Source organism: Plutella xylostella, chromosome 9 (assembly GCF_932276165.1).
Source record: "Plutella xylostella chromosome 9, ilPluXylo3.1, whole genome shotgun sequence".
NCBI lineage: Eukaryota > Metazoa > Arthropoda > Insecta > Lepidoptera > Plutellidae > Plutella > Plutella xylostella.
In genome coordinates this window covers 6,813,511-6,835,663 of record NC_063989.1, presented here as the reverse complement: position 1 = coordinate 6,835,663, position 22,153 = coordinate 6,813,511, and the positions used below count along the sequence as shown (strand labels likewise).

Here is a 22,153-nt window from a genome sequence, read left to right as displayed (position 1 = left end):
TGGAAAGTTTGCGTGACAATATTTTAACCAAAGAGTTTTTACAAGTTTTTTTGTTTAGATTAGGTCTTTGCAAAAATGATTGCCTTTTTACAACTTAAAGTATCTTATTCATATTCCTTCGTTACCAGTATATGGTCCTACCTCATGTTCCTGACTAATGTCATTGCACTTGTTGCATTAGTCAATAGTTCCCTTGCTTTCGTTGAACCATTCGATGACAGACAAATCTATGAAATTTATACGGAAAAGTTGAGTAAAAGCAACTCACAAAGTTATTTATAATCAATCATTCAGGAGGGTTTTTGCAGACAAATAGTTGCGTTCATCGAAGCAGTGCAATAAGCAATTATGCGTTAAGCATTTGCACGGATTCTGTTGCGAGAGTGCTACTGCGTATCAACTAGAAATGTTTACAATCGCACGCGTACATTGCACCAACGGAGTTATTAAATAGTTTGACATGAGTGCAGGTAAACAAACCAATACGTTGTTGTTTGATCAAACATGAACAGAAAATGATCAGTGAAAAGTGGTTTGTTAACCATAACACCATCGACGTTACCAATCGACATTATAAGCAGTGCTGCATTTGGAGTTAAATAGTATATGTGTCCGATACATGCAGATAAGGATTATTGATTGCCAAAGTTTCGATGGTAGATCCATAGTAATACCTCTAATAACATATTACTTACATAATTTAAGATTTTCATTCAGATCGAACCTTGAACTACTTGATTGTGTATTGACAATACGGAAGGTTGTTACGTTATCGACCAGGTTTCTGAGATTTTTATAGCTTGCATTTAATTAATTTTCCTCATTTTATGTTGTCGATGATAAATTGTTACTTAAGGGATTATACAGATTTGATCACGCTTATACTTATAATGCAATTGATCGATAATTCTGCCTCACCTTTAAAAGCTATCCTGCTTGATGCGAATGACAACCTCTATTCAATTTCGTGCTCATGACTGACGTTGTTTATTCTTTCCGATCTGAAACAAAAAGAGAATAATATAAATTTCCAATAGAAAACTCTATGTAGAAAATTACGAGTTTATTGCATCTACCTGCCTATACGAATTTATGCTATAGCTGAATGAGACATTGGCCTAAATACAATATCCGGTTAACGCTTCAAATTGTGAAGTAAATTGCATACGTTTTACCACTTTTACAGTCCCGTCCTTGCGGAAAAAAATATAATTTAGTATAAACATATTCATAATATTAAACAAAATACTGAACTCAATGATAAAGCTGGTTAACATTATCGTTATACGGAAATACTCATTATCGTATTAATTTTGATAACAAAACATTTTTAACAAAAAGATAAGGATGTCATCAAGATAAATCTTCCAGGGTAATTGCCTAAAGACGATAACAAAATGATTATTTAAGCAAATCTTGTACGTTTTACAAGAAATTTTATAGCACTAATGCTCAGAAAGTAGGTGTGATTTGTCTGTAAATGGCTCTTTTGTAAATAGAGCCATGTAAATAGCTGTTTTATGCACACAATAATAAAAAATCGAAATATACTTATTTTCAAATAATAATGTTTAAACGTGTACTGCCATAAAATTATGATAAAACATCATAGGTAGTCTACAATGTCTTGCGATCAGAAGTCAATACACTGGTAAACCCCGTACGAACAACATTTTCGATATCGCACACATTAACATGGTATTCTGTGCATATGTACACTACACATACACACGCATGCCGCGCGCTCCCAGCTGAGGCGGGTCAATGGCCCCATGGACGCGCGAAACAAGGTGACTCGCCTCGCCTGTTAGTTACGTCTTCTTGTGTTCTTAATTTCAAATTAGCTCGCTTAACATTTCTTACTCATTTTTCAATTTCAGAACGACAGATGCTAATTTTAACTCAAAACCATATTTCACGTTCACAATCTCGAACTCTACAATCATAATCAATCACAAATCATAAGAAATATCAACCTTGGAATATTCTAAGAGAAGCAAAAAACTGAATGTATTTGAACTTCATTTGTTCTTGAAACTGTTTGCTAAATAATTCCTACGATCAAATGACTCATAAACTGGGGTAGAGTTTTATCACTTGAGTTCAGTTGAACTGACGATGACGACATTAGTCAAGTACAAATAGCGAGCTTGTTACGCTGTAGCAAGTGTGCGGACTGCGGAAGGGGCGCGGGCGTGACAACAGGGGAACCGAGGGGACTCCAAAATTAAAATGATGACATTCGCCCTACGCTCCATGATTGTCTAGGGTTCGCTTTAATTGATTCACGTTTCAAATACCTAAACACAATATTAGTATTGTACACTGCATTTCGGTGTAGAGGCGGTTTGGACTTGTTTGCTCATCTGCACATGATGCATGTATCGAAATGTTCATGGTTAATCATCTTGATACTTTCATGTGGCTTAATCTGAATTAGAGCTACATAATTATGGTCAAAGTTATTTCGAGAGACCCTACCGTCCAAAAGACTTCTTTTCAGGAATTGCTGCTGTTATAGAATCAGATATCGTATAGTTATAAACAGTAGGATCTTCTAGACTATTGTCCCAATGTCCCTAGACTTTCGAAAATATTTGCTGTAGCGGCTGGCCCTGTGACCTTATTGTGGACTTCTAAAAAGTTTTGCTATCAATGTCGGGAGTTGTGGCAAAAACAGATTTAAATGAGCTGGTAGTTTGGTTGGATATTGCGGGGCGGCCGGGTGTAGTGATGGCCCACATTCCGAGTTCTATTTCCAACCAGTGTCGGTACCAGCGTGCGATCACTATTATTAGAACCGCATTGTTTATACGCTAAATTATTGATACTGATGTAATCAAATCTACTACTTCCTGTTTTAGTAACAGTTGATTTGTCTTCATAGTTAAGTCAATAGCGTAAACCTGTTATCTAGAACCAGTTTATTAACAGATTCTTCTGTTTAATCCGATATACTATTTACTCAGGAATTTACAACTTTACTATTGTGTTAGTTTTTTGTCCGATGAAATCCGTATCAGAATTTGGAAAGAACATCAATTTTATTTAGTTACTACATTACTTAACATATTGTCCAAAAATAAGTACCTACATTCTAAGAAATGTGTAAAGTCATGATAGCGATAACTAAGTTACATCAACTGGCAACATGCGAAGCAGTATGATTATTTCACTATCCCTAGAAAGTGTGTCAGTGGGTCAATAGCTGAATGTTAACGTTTTGCAAACAACTTGCAAACCGGTTTTTCATTAACTGCATTAATACATATCATGATCTTTGCCTAATATTAACTGCGCGCATCATAAGGTTATTAAAGTATCTATAAGTCTGCCATCAAATACATAATTGAGTCTCAGCATCGACCAGTATGTCAAGATATTTGTACTTATACAAGTTATAGTGGCGTTTCATAATTACCTACCTATCTTGGTTACTTTGCCGCCGGTGGCTTACACATTACACAATCGTGCATTTTGAACACGTAACGTACGAGTGCGATGGCGATGGCAGTCTGCGATATGATGTCAACAACTGTGCGTTGTGTGTTATAGTGGATACTAGTGAGAGGCATGAGGCAAAGCCAGTTGAACACGATTGTAGGTCAGCAGGCCAATGTCACACGCCCGCCGCTGACATATACTATGCAGACCTAGCCTACATTACACCGGCACCTTTACGACCCCTTAAGAACCATAAGTAAATTATAGTAGATCACCCAATCTTAATCTCTTATTCCCTCCATCCAAAGGTTGTCTTGAAGAGATCGCTTCTAATGATATGACCTCCTTTTGCACCTAAATTAGGTTACAACTTGTTAATTTTACTATCCTTTTTTGGTGTACAAATAAAATGTATTCTATCCATCTGTCTATATCTATTTACAGTAGGCCTAAATTTACAGTTGAGTTAAAATATGAATTATGATTTTCCCATAGATTCCGAGAACTGTGTGACTCAAAAGCCAAATTCAAACACATAAGAGTGGATGGATATTATTATGCTATTTCTGAGAATGCAACAAAAAATGTGAGCCACGTTCCGAAATAGACGTGCAGAACTCTAAGATTAATAAATCAAATAAATATTTATTGAAAAAAAAAACAAAATGTACATAAAGATGTTTACCAGTACAGTAAATTTTGGGCACAATGTTACACATCGAGTGTAGCTATTTGATAAATGTATTATTGATGAATTCTTACAATCTCACTGAGCTCTTTCAGCAGAAAACCAGCTTCGACGGTTGCTGGCAAGTAATTACTTGATAATAACTAAACTACTTATCATAATATCAATTCCCACTTGTTGTTGCGAAATCTAACAACAACTGATTCCAGTGCAACAGAAATACTGAGAATAATGAGATTTCTTATAAAAACGCAAGCAACAATCGAGTGTATGACAAGAAACGTTAAGAAGTTGTCAATAGAGAAGCACAGGTCGCTCGCAGCTGGTTGCGAGGCGAGCAACGCGGAAGTGGAGGTGAAAGTGGGGTGAAAGCGGCGCGCGCGCAACGTTTACCTAATCGCGCCTGCGCATAGACGGCCTCATCACGGGGCTTGCGTCATCGACGACTAACAAATGGGAAAGTCAATGTTGCATTGCGTAATGAGCAATGAATGACACGAACTCGCTAAGATGCGTCCCTTTTCATTTTCAAGGACGCGCCCAATCGAATGATCGGATGGAATGTAATGCAAAGCTTGGTAAATGCACTTTCTGAGTATAGTAGTTTAAAATTTATAAAAGTCTCAGAACGTTATGGAATGATTTCGGTATTTTGAAAAATCCCATGTTAATACAGAAAACTAGATGTACTAACTCTGAAATCTTGATACAGAACTAAATTACAATGAAGGTAAAGTTGGTTAAGTTTTGGCTAAAATATTGAGCCTGGTGCAGCAATTTGTAGCACTAATTTGAAATACGACAGAATATATTATGCTATTGCTCACTAAACAAACAAACGAGCGCGTGTTTGCAATGAAGACGTTAACAGCATAAACAAACACTGAGCATCATTGTTTATGGATTGTGACTCCAAGTAGAGCGAGCTAGAGAAAGTAGTGCTTTCGTAACGGTGCACGCTGATACGGTGTATCTATGTAGGACAAAGATTCTGGTGCAAAGTGCTGCCCCCTTTATCTTCTATTGTAAACATACTTAAAATATGACTTTACTCTCAAGTATCTCAACCAACATTTTGTACAAATACGTTTGGTCATATAGAAAATGAAACTAGGAAATATTTAGTTAAAGTTGGTTTGTTGATATCAATAATATGAGCTGTTATCTCTATCCTTAACCTGAAAGAGATTGCAGACTTATCAAATGACCTAATTATTACAAATGAAGACAATCATATCTATCTGCAAGTTTCGTACTAAATTAATGTAATATTAGGGATTTACTGATCACTGATTAGTATTATTACACGAGGACAATACATTCACATCTACTAAGCAACATGGGTAAAATATAACAAGGAAAAATCATACAAACATTAATAGTTTGAGTTTCGAAAGTTTATTAGCAATGTTATTGAAGTTTTCAATTCAATTTTGATGCACATTATTTTAAGTGCTGTCTTACACATCAGCATTACCTTGTTGATAATGATAATACAAACTTGACGGCAATACAAGTCGCGAAGGTTGAACAAATAAACGAAGCGCTTCAGCTATTTAGATGATAGCGTCTTGTCTGTTGAAACCAATTCAATCCATTTGTAAGGATCAAGGAGCGAGAGAGGTAATATGAATATAATGAGGATCTTCCTCGTAGCACTGACTGTAGGAAACGAGCCGAGCTAGCGCCTTGACCCACTTGCCTACCCGCGAGCCCGACACGACACAGTCCGCGCAACCAACTTCACGTTCAATTATTTAATACGACTCTCGCTATAAATTTATGAACTTCATCAGTTCTCTCTTTGCGCTCTTTTTAACGTGTTCATTTATTTGATGCACCTAACAAAGTTGTATTTGTATATCCGCGGTGTATCAGTCACGTGACCTATTTGAGTCATTGGCTATCTTTACATTCGATGACATATTTTCTTTTCTTAACGTATGCTATCTGTGAGGGTATCTCTATTATCTGTGGGGGTGTCGGTACCTGCATCTAGCTCTTCCGAATGGAATCTTTGTACATATACCCAAGGTCTAAACGACCTTCTTAAGCTTGGACCATTTCCCACTGCGAGTTGGTGGGCTGGGTTCACATATCTAGATGTGCTAAATTTACCATTAGAGCGGTGGTAAACATTGTACGTAAATTCCAATCAACTCAACTTGGTACATGTCAGCATCGGGATTCCAACTCGCATCTCTGCCATGAGAAGCGCTTACCCTATTTAGCTACGACCGCTCTACGTATGCTCTAAAATATAAAAAGAAAGACATAAGTATTTTGAACCTAGTACCTACCCATCTTTTCGTTTCATACAATAGTTGTTAATATGTTGTATTGGTTTATAATAATTACATTAACAACTTTAGCGAAGTTAATACTAGTAATATCTTCTAAAGCCATACACATTCGGTCGCCGATAAAAAATCATGAGGAAACACAATTCGGTATTTCATTATCGAAACCTCAATGGCATTATGAATAAGGCCTTGCTTGGGAATTCTCAAAATGTGTGAATAATGTTAGTACACTAACCAAGGCTGAGCTACTGAAGCTGAGCAAACGAACTTAACGTGCGATTTTACCCGATATCAGAGTATGTATCTCCCATATAACGGCACTCAATTATATTATTATATCGAAATTCAACCGTGAGTTTACCTTTACGATATCTACCGCGTGTTTATTATATTTCCGATCTCATTTGATTATTACAAAACAATTATTTAAAACTTTGTAGATGGAAGATAAAGAAGATATTGATTGATTAAAAAGAAACTACTGACTAATTGGTACTCACATTCGCCATTTAAATGTTAAAAATCCAAACATATGACAATCCAATTGCAACACTGATCACTTCGTCATAGAGCATAACAATCAGAAATCTGATTGTCACGTACTAAGCCAACAATGCACTTCGTTAAACAGCACTTGAAATGTATTTTAGATTTAAAGTTGTTCACAAACACGAATCGGGAATTTTAAGTACCGATTTTAAGTTTTATTCACTGTAAGTTTCGTCAACCAAAGACGATTATATAAAACTTCACACCACACCGTATCTGGGTTCACACCCAGTTCCAAGTAGGTACCTGCAACAAGACAAAGCGGTAGTAAGTTTTATGGTCCTCAATCACGACAATTACCAGCTAAATTATGCTTCGGATCATTAAACGTACAGATAAGACACGTACCTACTTGTTTGATGCTAGTTTTGAAGTGAACACAAATAAACTGTGACGTAAAGAAATGTAAGATATCAGAGGTGTGAGACGTGCGCACGGTCCAATTGTGAAACGTTGACTGCCTGGCGCAATGAGGGGAGAGGTAGTGGGAGGGGAGGGCAGACGAGGAGCCGGCGGCGGCGGCGCGGGGGGGCCGGGCGTCTGGGCGACTGGTTGGTCGACCTACTGGCACCCACACAAGCATCGTACATAGTCCGCAAGAAAAGATTAATAGGCTTTTTTTGTATGTTGTACATATTGGCGATCGCACTATCTGAAATCGCCGTGGAAATCATCTTAACGACTGAGCATCCATCAATGATTGTGTATTACCGTTAAATTCTGCGCTTACTTCATCACAAACCTAAATTTTGTCTATTAATCTTTCGAACTATGATGTAGGCTTGTGTTAAGCATGAGCAGCCACCCGCAGTATCATAAAACCTTCAGAGAAGTTCTCACGGCCATGCGTCCGCCAGTAAAGGTCGCGTCTCATCGATACTATAAATTGCTTGCACTAGCAAACTAACAAGGGAAATTTTTAATTCTTCATCGTCGTACAATCGTTTCTTAGAGTAGTTTCGACGGATCTTCAGACACTCTATTCTGCTCAACTACCGATTGTAGTTACACATACATAACACATAACATAGCTGTTAAGTATGAGATGATAGGATGTCCTGTGAGTGATGATAAATTGTATTTAATCGAGGGGCTCGTCGGTCTCGGTGAAGCACTATTTTCATTTATAATAATATTAGAGTAAATAAAACTTTTAAATGATTCCGAAGTTGTTATCAAATATAGCACAGATAAAAACGTATCTATCAACATGAAACCAGTTTTTATATCTAATTTACCTTGATTATAAATAGAATAACATTGAGCATTTAAACAAGGTAAAAATTCAATAAAAACCTCAAATCATCACATTCCTACTGAGAAGCTAAAAAACGTTTTCCCTACCTTGCAAATCATTGACCGTTTAATAGACACTTTGTAGAGATTATACATAAATCAATACCACCATAATTTTAATATTCGTTGTGGCTCGAATCTCGTGTAGCAGTCTACAATCCCCTTTGGTTATTGGTCTCCCACAAACTATTTTAAGTTTTTATCTAGTTCCCTTATCCTCTCAACAATGCCAGTTCATAGTGGTATAGGCAATATAGGCATAGGCTCTACATAAATCCGAATCCTATTAAAAATGTACTTAATATTTTACCACTACATATTATTAGAATTAAAAAAAACTTTAAATATATCCTGATTAAAGTATAATGTTATACACATAGACTTACACCCATATTCTAAGTCATTTCCTTCACTTAAGATTCTACTTCACTTGTTGAAGGATGCCATAAGGGATCTCTCACAGAACACTTCAAATCGGTATTCTAAGTCGGTATTTTGACATTCCTTCAAAAAGGAAGCTAGAAACATTTCGCTTAGGATTTTTTTACGTTCTATAGCTAATTAAATCATTTCCGGTCTCATTTTCTTTTGTCTATGGTAGAAATACGACTCCTTTTCTTGAGATTTATCAACACATTTCGTTCTACGCAGATGCTACAATCTATGACACGGAATAAATAACTTCAAATAATGTCAAAAAAAATTGCAGTAACGAAACGTGTTTAATAGTAATATATTTATTGCAACTATGTAAGTTTTACATAGAAAGTCATAAGCAGGGCATAGCATTCTTATATCTAGGTAATAATATTCTAAGTAATACACACAAATTTTTAGGTATTTGCTTACATAATAAAGATATAAAATCATAAGGCCAACACAATTTGCAAAGCTGGCGGCAGTGGAAGGCTTCGGCGATTTCTATTATTATTTACAAATAATAGAGACAAAAACATCAGCAGATTTATAACACTCGCTTTGCTAAATCGAAACCGTCCCTGAAATTCCGTGTCATTGTAAAATTCGAAAGGGTTTTCAGCATCCCTTATGTATCGCCGTGCCAAGAAATTATATGGTTCTCCTAAAACGTATTCAATAAATTCGTCAAACTCCGCCATTTCTATCCTTTGAGTATCTATAAGGTAGCTCAAGAGGTACCTTCACTTTGACAGTTCATTCCAAAACCTTGAGTAAGAAAATACTTAAGTGAAGGAGACTTTTTACGACTATAGCTACCGAATTAAGAAAGAAACCTTAAGTCAAGGAAATTATAAGGAAAGGAAGTGACTAAGAATATGGGTGTTAGTATATATGGTTATACATATACCTAAAATAAGAGAGAGGGAGAGGGTCCTAGAGAGAAAGTGTCTGTTTCTGACCATTACTTTCCAACTTGCGGTCTTGTTGCCGCCATCTTAGGCTGCCACGGCCGTACCGTTACCTAGTTTGTGTAACCGGGTCGCACACGTAACTTTTTAGACAATTTGCTATATGGCGTAATGTGGAATTTGAAAATTTTAACAAAAAATTGCACAGTTAGAACCAAATGCATAATAATTATAGACAGTTTCTAACTAAAATTATAAAGACACTTGGCAGACCGTGAAAGTAAAGATATCAATAAAATGTGGCTCATAAATCTCATAATAGTGAAATGTAGATAGGCGAGGTTAGGATCGTTAAAAATCGTACAACGGCCTCTAGAGGAGGGGGACGCAAAGAGGACAGTTCAAAGACAAGCGGTAACGGTCGATGCCTTCGAACCCCGAAATTCCCAGGTATCTTCTATTGGAGGCTGTTTATTTACAGTACCTTCAGATAAAAACGATACAATATTTCTGTTATTCCAATAAGAATTCAAAAAAATCTATTAATGAAACATTACACTCTAAAAGAAAATCATCTTAAGATTCGCAACATTATCAGTATCATACATAATATCATATGCACTGGACTCATTATTACATTTCATCAAATTCCACTTGATGCTAAATCCTGAATTTATATAACAATTCTAACTGGTTGGCCGTCGGTATTCGGTTCCGTTATGTTTCGCGATCACTGAACTCCGGAGCTTTCCACTGTTCTTTAATTCTCTTCCAAAAAATAACTGAACTATTTTGCACAGATCCAAATAACTACAATTATTTTGTAATTTATTTGCGTGATGATAAAACAAGTGCATTGTAGTATTCACTTTCTGGCGGTGCATGCTGAGCCTCTATTACGAAGTAATGATAGTACTTTAACAATAGGAAATATAGTTCGTCTGGTGACTGAAATCCCTCAGCATACAACTAGACCTTCGTTAGATGACCTTGCACAGCTCACGGACACAGTTACTGGGTCACTGGGTCGCCATTTTGCACTTTTTCTGTCTCAACTCAAGTCAACTCTCAACCCTACATGAGGCAAATATGAATTAATTTAGTACTCGCAGGTACAGAAGCCGTTTTAAATATTATGCAATAATTTAATTTATTTTCATATTAGAACGACTTATAAAAACTTACAAGTCTAATATAAAATATCCAAAAATAATTACATTCTAAGTAAAAAACTTACAAGTATCTATAAATACTTAGTCATTTTATATGTTCACAATTCACGAAGTCTTCTAATTAAACTAAATTTCAGATTTTCTGTGTAGACAACAAGGTCACAAGCTCACAAAATGTAACCTTTACCATTCTACACTAGTCTTGCTTCTATCTATATCTTTTGAAAACTTTTTTGCCTTGCTTTTTTCCACATAAACCCAGTCCCTTGCCTTTTGTGATAACTATTATCCCTCCGCAGGTAGTCAATATTTTTTCTATAACCTTAGCGTTGACGACCAAGCACCTTTTAAAAAGACTATCTACGTATTAAATTCCTATAGTTAAAACAGTTTTTTTTTTGTTTTAAGCATGTATTTAGTTGGACAATGGAAAAAATTACTTACGTTTTTTAAATGGTTCAAATGCTGAGATCTATTCCCTAACACTATTCTATTCTATCAGCAAATAAGTAATTAGAGGTAAGGTAAAGTGTCGAACAGTATGAGTCACGGAAGCTGATTACCTGTCGCGTGTGGGCATGGGCAGTGTGGCCCTGCTCAATCCGAGCCAGAGACCATATCACTGGTTAGCCAGTGGACTATTCATCTTTATTTTTTGTCGGTTCACTCTATTTGAAGGCACAGATGTTGAGCAAGAATCGCTTGCAAACAATGTCGTTGTCAGCCATTTGTGCCCGGATCTATTCTATTGTAATAATTTATGTGGCACTTGTTTCGTTTCTTCTTGCAGCTAAACTTTGAGTGATAAATTTAGAATGCAATCCCACGCGGCAATAAAATCAAGGATCACGAATTTTTATTTAATTTAGTCTCCAATTCTTACTTCTTATCCCGGGAAAAGGCAAATCCTTCATAGTTTATTTGATATTGATCGTATTTAATCGTACACATCAGTCAGTGTTAATAATAAGTACGTTTGCCGCGTAGCAATAACACGACAAGTCAACGACCTTCAGATATCTGCCGACGTCACCGCAAGGTTACAGGCGCGCTGTTGCGAAAATAATCACGATCGTGTCTTTGATTCAATACTTGCTGTATGTATTTGTACTTATTGTATTCATTTGACCGATTATTTCCTCATCACATAATGTGTTTATTATTCTATCATCAAACTTATCCATTAATCAATCATTAGTAATGATCATGCAATAATCAGTATGTTTCAATTTAATGACCTTATGATACCTGATATAATTTGGTACAATTAGGGTAACGTAACGTACCTTGGGACGCTTGTACCTCGGGACATTGATTGTATTTTAAAAACCGGCTAAATAAACACATTAAAATTCTACCCTAGGCATAGTATTTTACTCGCTTGGCAAAACTAGTGAGTCTCGTGATCATACCAGCATCGAGTGTGTGGTGAAGACAATATGAAGTTTTTTGGAGTCAAAAGTAGCTTTTGTATAGTTTTTTGTGTTGCTTTATCTCATTGAGGCATGCTCAAAATAAAGACATGGATGTCACGTATAACTTTTCAGTTATTTAATTTATGACATGGCAATTATCTGAAAGATTCCTATTAATTAAAAATAAAGATATTTAAATTTTGGTTAAATATTGCTTTTTTGTACCTTGGGACACGATTAAATTTGTACCTGGGGACACTGTTTCCTATGGATTTGTACTATGGAAAATGCAAACATCTAAATAAAGCCTTATATCTCTGTTCTTATTAGTGCCAGAGTGAAACTAGACAGAAGAGAGATGCAGTAAATCAATAAGAACAGAGATATAAGGCGTTATTTAGATGTTTGCATTTTCCATAGTACAAATCCATAGGAAACAGTGTCCCAAGGTACAAATTTAATCGTGTCCCAAGGTACAAAAAAGCAATATTTAACCAAAATTTAAATATCTTTGCATTTTCCATAGTACAAAGCTATAGGAAACAGTGTCCCAAGGTACAAACGTGTAACGTACCTTGGGTCAAAACAAGCATTTTTACTTTTATCTTAATTTAATAAAATCTGGCCACACTAAAGCTTTAGCACAAATACTAGTGATAATAGATTATATATCCTACCGAATAAAGAAAATTTCACATTAATATCTTAGTTGTACGCTGCGATAGCTTCATTCAAAGTTGGGGTAGTCGAAACTGTCCCTAGGTACGTTACGTTACCCTACGTGAATATCAATTAAATTTAAAGCTAAAATTGGCACCACAAACAACATACATTTATTTATTTTTATTTTATTTTATTTATACTTTTATTGCACAATATACAAAATTTATCATGTTGTTCTGTACATATTATTTAATGTATTCTAATTAGAATTAATATCGATATTTATACATATTCATATTAATGCTTAGTGCTTAGTACAATGTACACTTACTACACTTTAGTATTTAAACTTTTGTTTTTATTGCACGGGAAAGTTAACCTTCCATAAGATTCATTACAGGCAGTTTTTACTCAAAGTTTTGACCTTTTCCTTGCCGGATTGGTGATCCCAAGGTGATCAGCAAGCTATTGGTAAAGGAAATCTTGTTTTCTGAAATTAATTTGTCCGGGTCAGATAATGGCAACAAACTACAAAGGTCGATTTTAATTTACAGGAACATAATCATATATTTTTTTATATGAGTAAGGTGAATAATCTTGGATTCTGTTATCTTTGGTTTTTTTAAATTCCGTTATTGATTTTGGATTTCCAATGGGAATTCAGAAATTTTTGATTTCAAAAGAATCTTCTACTTACAACAGCTCAGGTATATTTTTAGATGCATATACCTAATATATTTTTCTTAAATATACCGATGCGCTAAATATAGTCACATATAATATTTATAGACATAACCTTCAAATGTAAGGAGTAAGTACATTTCTGCAGCTCAGAAAACAAAGGGACAAAATTATGAAACCAAACGACTTGTTTGATGTTTAAGAATTGCCCACTCACTTTGTCAAGGGGCTTGTTTGCCCTCGTGTAAATACCGAATACGTTTATGAAAACGATCGTAAAGAGCGATACGGCGTGACAGGCCATAATGAGTGGTGAGGTCGATGAGGTGAACACCCCGGCAAGGAGAACCGTTGACCCTCGCGCTTCGCATCCGCGCGGCGACGGCTGAGGCTCTGCTGGGAGTGACACACGCTCTCATCATCATCACTTATCACTGGCGGGAAATGAAAAAGTTCCAGTGAGAAAAGCAGCAAATTACTCAAACGCAAAAGACTAGCTTAATGACGCCGTCTGCAACAATGTTGCAGAAGTACAACAGATATTACAAACTAAAAACGACAATATTTTGATCAAATTATATTTTTTGTTTTTAAATTGGGGTCTTTGATGTCGTCACTTTCTACGTGGAACTTCTCATTACACGTGATTGTATTATACTCATTACTATCGATTGTTTGTTTGCTCTGCTTTGCGAACTGTACAGTGTAATCATCTTCGATAGCCACATGGCCATGAGAATCACTTATCCTCATTGTACTCTATATGATAGTAAGCGAAGTGGAAGTCCTAATACTCCTAGTAAGTAAAGTAGCGTTTGTTCTTATTTTTTTATTCCGGATCTTTCCTGGGAAACCCTTTTATAACGATGAACACTTCTCTTACGTTAGTTAAAATACATATTCTACAGTTTACATTTATCGAGTATACTTCCTAAATATTCTTTTTAAAATAATGTGTTCAAAGTAGAATCACGATAGTCCATCTAGTAACGATATAATTTCTTATAATGCTATAAAATTTACTATTACTTACAAAAACGATATGCATGTTACACAAAATTATGTTATAAGAAGTTATACGAGTTAAGAATATTGTGTAGCTAAGCGTCAATAAAACACGGTACGTATAAGAATTGCCGGCATAGTCGTGGCTCCGGCACGCACCCCCCGGACTGTTCCGTGGAATCGACCCACAATATTGTAAACATATTGAAAAGTTAGAAAGCTTTCGACACAACCGTCAGGAGCAGCGTTGGATGGAATTGGAACGTAGTCATTTAATTCTCCTAATCATTATTGCTCTTTGAAGAAAACAAATGAAATCTCGTTATGATGTAGAATTTTTAAACAAAAATGTGACCAGTTCCTAACTTCAAGCAATTTTGGCAATGATCTACCGTTTGACCTTGGGCGTTGTCAGCGAAGCAATCTAGATTTTTTGTGACATTGTAATAGCAGTGCTGACATAGAAACACCTAATAATAGTAAGCATGAAGATTTCGTAAAATACAGTTTTTGGCGACGTGGTGGTTTCAACACGTTTGACGAAAGCAGAGATTGTGTCACCAGATCGCGGACCTCAGTAAACTGTTATTAAATACTGTTCTTTCAGCAACTGCACTTCCATTAAATGGTTTTCTTTTCCAAATTACAAAATGATAAGCATATTTATGTAAGTAATTTAAATTTAAATACAGGCTTTTCAAGAGTTAAATCGGCTGATAAACGTTACGCAACATATTTCTGAATTGAAATCGCCGGCTCACTTCTCACTTTCTCCTACCGGTATTATATATTTTTTTATGAAAGTTGGCACTGTAGGCGAGCGGTGTTCTTATTGCAATGTGCGGCGGAACAGGACCAGGTAAGTATGGCGAGCGCGAAAGACGAAAGTGCAGTATCCCGGTGTAAACTAGAGAAGGCGAGGAGGTGAGCCACATCGCACGGGAACTGGTTCAGGCGGGGGCGGCGGCGGGGCGCGGGGGGTGCGGGCCCCAGACGGAGGGACGTCATTGACCTGAGCTTCGCGTTCCGCACCCCGCGCCTGTCGCGACGCCTGTGAGGGCCCTAACTTCATTGTATATCGCACTGCAACCAGAATCAAATTCGATGAAGCCCGGCCCGTTTTGCCCGCTAACTTCATTCCAGCGGTTCGACAATAGACGAGGATCCTTTGTTCCGAAACATAAGAAACCGCATTTATAACATTACCTTTGACAGCATTAAAAATACATAATAAGTATAAAAATTGCTAACTTGTGAAAGTATGAAGAGAAAGTAAAAGGTACAAGAAATAAAAATTTGCGCATGGTGACCAAAAGTAAAACTGAGATTCCAAACAAAACAAGTTCGAAGCCGAATATGAGAAGAAAAAGTTTTCCGAAGGTCGGAGGCCGGGCGCGCTAAGCAGAGCGGACAAGTGTTCGACACATTGCGACGTCGGGACGCGGGACGCGGTCGTGTAGTCTCGGCCCTGTTTGGGTCAAGTTCATTATTTTAAGGGTGACTGACTAGAATAGGGGATCTCTTTCATTTGGACCCTTTCATGTGTAAAGTGCCACAAAGAAAGATCGACAGCCGTAATGACTCGTAAACTTTCAATTTGTTATCTTGTAAGATTATGGATCTTGGAGATAATTTTGCGGTATTTGCAGTTAACGTGTAATTTAATTACATGGTGAAATTGATAATATTAAAACCTTGCGTGTGGTATGACACATTTACTATTATTTTCTTGGTCCGTAAATTTTAACAGGCTATACTATACCAATCACAATCAATAACAGATTTAAACCTTGGCGATAATAAAAGAAAGACAAAGACATCTGATACAACAAGTTCAAAATCAATAGATGTAATGAATAGTAATGATGCGTTATTTAAAACTTATTTTAAGCAACATAGAACATTTTGTACTTACATTAGCGTTTAAACCATGGACAATGAACCCTGTAACAAAACAAAGTTGAATTTAATATTCATGTCATTAATCACATCGAATCCAAATACACTCAAGAGCAATTAATAAGTTCCAGTGACAAAAGCACCAAATTACTCCTAAACGGAAAATACTAGCATCTGCAATATTGATGTACATTTAACATCGCATCAAAATATTATCAACAAAAAACGTAAATAAGTATTTTGATCAAATTCAAAATTGCCTAAATGTTTTAAAAATATTTTGCAATTGGAACATTTTCATTGATTGCAAGTGTGATTTTAAAATATAATTAGAGAGTGTTATCGAATTTCACGAATTAATATCCACATATTATGATATTTATCTAAACTTTTCTCAAGCAAAGCGTTATCGCGAAATTTAAAAATAAGTACAAGTCGCCGTTCCTGTATTGATCGAGAGTTAACCTGTTAACAGCGAGGGACAAACGACCGTATAAATGATCGCAGTGTTGGCCCCTCGCCAACTCGGTTTCCAAATAGGTATTTAAACTGTCCGTATTCTACATCTTTACGGCGAAAAATAATCAAAACAAACTAGGTAGGTACAGATTCTCACAGCTTAATCTTTAAACCTTGCTGTAGCATTTTAACAATGAAGGTTTCACCTTCAATGAAGGTTTTGAAACAATTTTGCTACAAAAGCCAATGTTAGAATTGGAATTGCATGAACTTCAATTAATGGTCGGTCTGAGTTAAAGCCACTTGCTTCGCTTACACTACAAATGTTTATACATGTACTTTCAGATTGATCGACAATAAACGAACGAAGACAAAATGTTTGTTAAGAAAGTTGAAGTCAAAGTAGCAATTCATTTTCATTTTACGATAATTGAAAATTTTAAATCATCTTGCTGCTCTATCAGCTACAATATAATATCTTGAGCATCACATGACCATGTTACTATGCTGTCAATGACGTCACGAAGCGAGGCGTGACAGAAGGCGTGCCGATTGTTCGGCGAATGCTGCGACGCGCGGTGTGGCCGCCGCAGCCACGTCGCAAGATGGCCGTGGTGAAAGTGGCCGGCCGACTATGTTGCTCGCATGCTCTGCTACAACGGCATACCTACCTACTTGCCACTGGAAGGTTACTCTAGCTCGATAAAGAACGAACGAACGAGAGCTTCCATGCAATCGCTAGGTTCAATACAAATAGATAGAGTCATGGTTGGCGTAGCAGCACTAGAAAACTTCGATTTTCGTAAGCTAGAGAGCTGATACTTGTGATGCCAAGCAGATTATGCGCACGAATCGCGCTATGCGTATCATCACGAGAATGAAACTTTTTTGGCGTTTATCAAATTAAACGGGCATTCATTTGAAATCGAGTTCATTGTTTTCAATGAACATCGCTATTTGAACTCATTTTATGTTGGATGTATTAAACTGATGCTGAGTGATGACAAACTATGTTTCTTAAAGTCTTCCGCAACTTTTCGCGATGAGCTACGCATGCCTAACAACGAAGGCGGAAGTATACTCAGGTGCGGAATTTATTGCAACATTAATACGGTTACGTGAGTTTCTAACTCATTCATTTCACTTCCTTATGAAACTATAGAGTTTAATATGATTTTAGCTGTACTGAATAATTTGTTTGCTATGTTATTAATTTTGAAATAAACTTTGTACCAACTACAATGCACCCAGGTAAATCTTTTCTACCTATCCTCTTTTGTTTACTAGTCCCAAGATCAAGTTCCACGGTCCTAGTGAGACAGCATACCTTCTTCAAGTTTGGTCTGATAACTTACTTGATTGCATACGACAATTTCTTGCTCAATTTACTATTCTTTCTCCCCGTTTTAGTTGGATATGTCTTTCTCCTCAATTCTCCCTCCATATAGCGTCAGACGTTTTAACACCTCCAAAAGGATTCCTGAACGCATCTCTCTGTGCAATCGTATGAATTAAATTACCAACGATAATAAACGTTTTAAAAACGTCGACCGATAACCATGCGACCTCTTCCACGTCACAGCAGATAAAGGCCAAATATGTATATCAGTTGTGTATTAGTGATAGAATAGCTCTAGGTGGAGACAAAGTCGCGTCCATTGACCCTTGCTATCAGCTGACGACATCACTCTGCGAACGCACCGTGCCACACATTTAGTTCTTGTGTGTTTCCATTACTATTACACGACATTTCAATAATGCAAAAAATCTTCTTATCGTATCGGTGACAAATACCAGAGCTAGACTAGGGCTTGTCACCGTGATGAAAAGATTGGCCAGTCAGATTAGATGAACAGAGGATGTCATAGATGAACTTAATAGTGTCTGTTGTGATAGATATGGTAGGCAGGCACAAACTTATAATAGTATTTCCCGTTTGTTGTTTCGTGAATGTTAAATCGTGATAATTAAACATAGCTACATAACGAATGTTCATTATAGATTATCTTATGTATGATTCTAGAAACATCATTTAAAAAAGTAATTAATTAGTAAATACAATTCGTTAAATTTCGGCGTAAATTGAAGTATCGTTTCACAATTCACATACATTTACCAAGAAAATTGATAAATGTATGTATTTAACTATTAACAAACCTATGTCCTTTGTGATAGCGAGAAAGGAAACAGGAAAACTGAAGTAAACAGCAATCATATTTTTTACAATTTAATTAATGATGAAGTATCAAATAGAACTTAAACTTTAACGAAGCATGAGTTATCTGCCACATAGACACACCTACAGTATACTGGCATCAGCAGCGTGGGTTTAAATATTGATAGAGTATCGATCAAGAACTGACACATTCCGAATCTTGATAACAGATTCACCGCGCTAAGTTAAATGCAGTTTTCAGGTATCGATTCAGTTACAGATTCGAGTTCCTCTTCTTGTAGACACAACATCTTTTAGACAAAACAAACATTAAAATGAATTCGTTACTCTCCCGGCTAGAGAAAATAAAATTTTGATGCAGTGAGTTTGGATTGGAATATGTAGAGTTACTATGGTTTTAATGTTTTAGAGGTATTGTTTAGCCTAAGCACCTACCTAGCGGACTCAAGAACATGATATAGCTACCAAGAACCCAAGAAGTGATTAAAAATTAGGTAGCGCTTAACCTCGAGTCTTTGAAAAAGATAGTAATATTAGCAAGACATATGGCGATACTGTGTTTTCCGCAACAAGGACATTTGTATTTAATTATAACTTAAGTTTAGTTAGGTATGAGTTCCGGGCCGGGCCATATCTTTGCCAAAATATTGTTCTTTTGTATGAGCGATGTCATTGACGCTGATACGTCGCGCGCGCACGTCGGTACAGCGGATCGCAAATATCGCGACCTACTTCGCGGCGCGCAATGCTACGCCCGCACGCCCCACCTCGCACCCGCATGCTAAAAATAAAACGTCGACAGTGTTGAAAAACTACAACGCTAACATCAAGCATACGACACAAGTTATCGTAAGAGATCGATTTTTCGAAAATCGACTCTTGACGTTGCGTTTACAGGTGCCACGTTTCGATGACGGGTTTTACACACTGTCGACAAACCTACGGAATATTGTAGAATTTCTTATCTGAGAGGCGTACGAATGTAAACAATATTCCACAAACAGGACCCATACCATTATCATATTCGTCACGTCCTCCACTCTGTTCAGTGGGGACATTAACTATGTGCGGTAGTGTGCTACATCGTAGTAGAAGTTTGAAGCTGTTCGATGGACGGAGCCCCGGTGTTGGCTGTCTGATGGCGCAATTTCTCGAGTGAGCAGTCTAAACGAGCACGATTAAAAAACCAGTCCCGTAGGCCTTGGCTACGTAGCTACTTACTTAAAGTCTAACCACGCCCAGACAGAAGTTTTAAAGTAGGTATGCTCACTATGTGCTAATAGATGCTCTTTTGAATAAGGTATTGTTAATTGGGAAACGATTCTTCTTTATTAAATACCGGTTTGTAATATAATTAGAAGCGATTATTGCTCGGGGTTACTTTAATAGGTGTATGTTTCTGATCAACTACGATTAGAACATATATCTTATCTAGATCATACTACTTATAATTATTATTATTTTCTAAATACTTTGTGACTCAGTTGCAGAAAAAAATGAATGGACTAAAGAATTCGTTTCCGGAAATTAATGGTCTCACATTCTACCACATCTTCTTTGTTGCTATAAGGGGTTTAACATATTTCGATTCACGATTGAAATCCGATGAGTACTGTCTTATATTCATATACTGGGTATCATTTGAGCTAATTAGAGGATTCAGGAGCGTATGAGGAGCAATGACGTTAGGGCATGATGGTACACGGACCGCGACCGCGAGCTAACGGTACATGCGCTTTGGTTCCGAACCACACCGCCCGACGCACTCGTGCACGACCAAGAAAAGAAATTTCACGTTGCCTCACTCGTTTTTACTTGTGCTTGAGCCTGCTTCAAGAAACCAGTCGAAGCGCTGCAAAAGTAAGATGGCAAATACATCGACGTAGGAGTCGTACCTCGAGAGAGTCGGTGAGATGACGCTGTATGTACGCGAACGCCACTTGAGGCACGAAGACCTGCGACCTGCTTAACTACACTCACACCAGTTCACCAAAAACTATTTAGAAAGCACTCAAAACGCTGCACATGAGCAAATCCAAGCTTCAACTGTGTCCAAGAGTTTTCAAAGCACTTGTAGAACGCAGACGAATTAGAAGACGAACAAAAATGGCGCGGATAATCGACGACGCGGACGCTCCAAGGAACTACTCGGCGACGACTGGCGACTGGCCGGGGACCGTCTGGGCAGGGGGGAGGTCGGCGCTTGCTCTCCTTGTCTGATCGGACATATTATAGCTCTCGATCTCGCTTCCACACCACGCAATCATATGCTTTGACGGAATCCGAGTGAGAGGGATGCACTACCGACTCCGACATTAGCCGAGCGAACAGAAAGATCACACACAACACCAACAACTTCTCCGTAGCCACACACAACATACACTACCACCTGCGCCACCAACACCACTGTCAATATCCGTCATTTCAATACATGCTCAAAAAGTCAGAACAGAAATCTGAAAGCTTTTTGAGATATTGGAGCACCTTATGTAGAGGTACTTATATTTTTTATGTTGTCTAAAGGCTTATCATTCTCAATTCAAGTATCAATTACGATAATTCTATTCGATCCAATAAGAATTCAGCCGCACCTACCTTTTTCTTTCTTTGATTTTTCTTTACAATAGGTTCACAAAAAGAGATTCCGTTTAGAATTTGCTGCAGAAAAACAGAAGTTTCTCAGCAAATTGTTGTTAAGACACGTTTTTGTGCTGCGTTGACGGTAGAGGTTTCCCTTCCCGATGTGATCTGACATTAGTGTGACTTTCCTCGGCTCGTGGCTCGTTCGCACAACTTTCCGCTGCCATTGTGCACGCACGCCTCCGCTCCGCCGCCGCCGTCGCTCCGTGGGAGACACCTGTTTTTATTTTAGCCTCCTCTCTTGTGAACACAAGTGATCTGGATAGCTATAACCCTTTGTACTCAAACTGCAGTTATCTTTCTGTATTTATATGTAGAGACTGGTTTAATATTGATACAAAGTTGCTCGTTTTATTATTCATAAGTTGAAGAGCTCACGTCTTGAATAGAAAATGCTTACAATGTTGTGGCTATAATTCTTTTGCAATGCCATGA

At 37.1% G+C, this 22,153-nt stretch overlaps 1 protein-coding gene across 3 annotated transcripts in view; it reads right to left on the bottom strand.

Moving 5' to 3' along the window:
• LOC105394567 overlaps positions 1 to 21,250 on the bottom strand; it is a 31,929-nt gene extending 10,679 nt beyond the window's left edge. The window contains exons 1-4 of one of the 3 annotated variants that reach the window (XM_038107206.2): positions 20,974 to 21,250; positions 16,460 to 16,488; positions 6,936 to 7,230; positions 919 to 1,001 (exon numbers count right to left, since the gene is read on the bottom strand). The gene's annotated coding sequence lies outside the window, so the exon portion shown is untranslated. Of the gene's footprint in view, positions 1 to 918; positions 1,002 to 6,935; positions 7,231 to 7,332; positions 7,468 to 16,459; positions 16,489 to 20,973 lie in introns of those variants that run through there. The other 2 variants (XM_038107201.2, XM_038107208.2) reach the window with 2 other exon arrangements.
• Between the last annotated feature and the right edge of the window lie 903 nt (positions 21,251 to 22,153).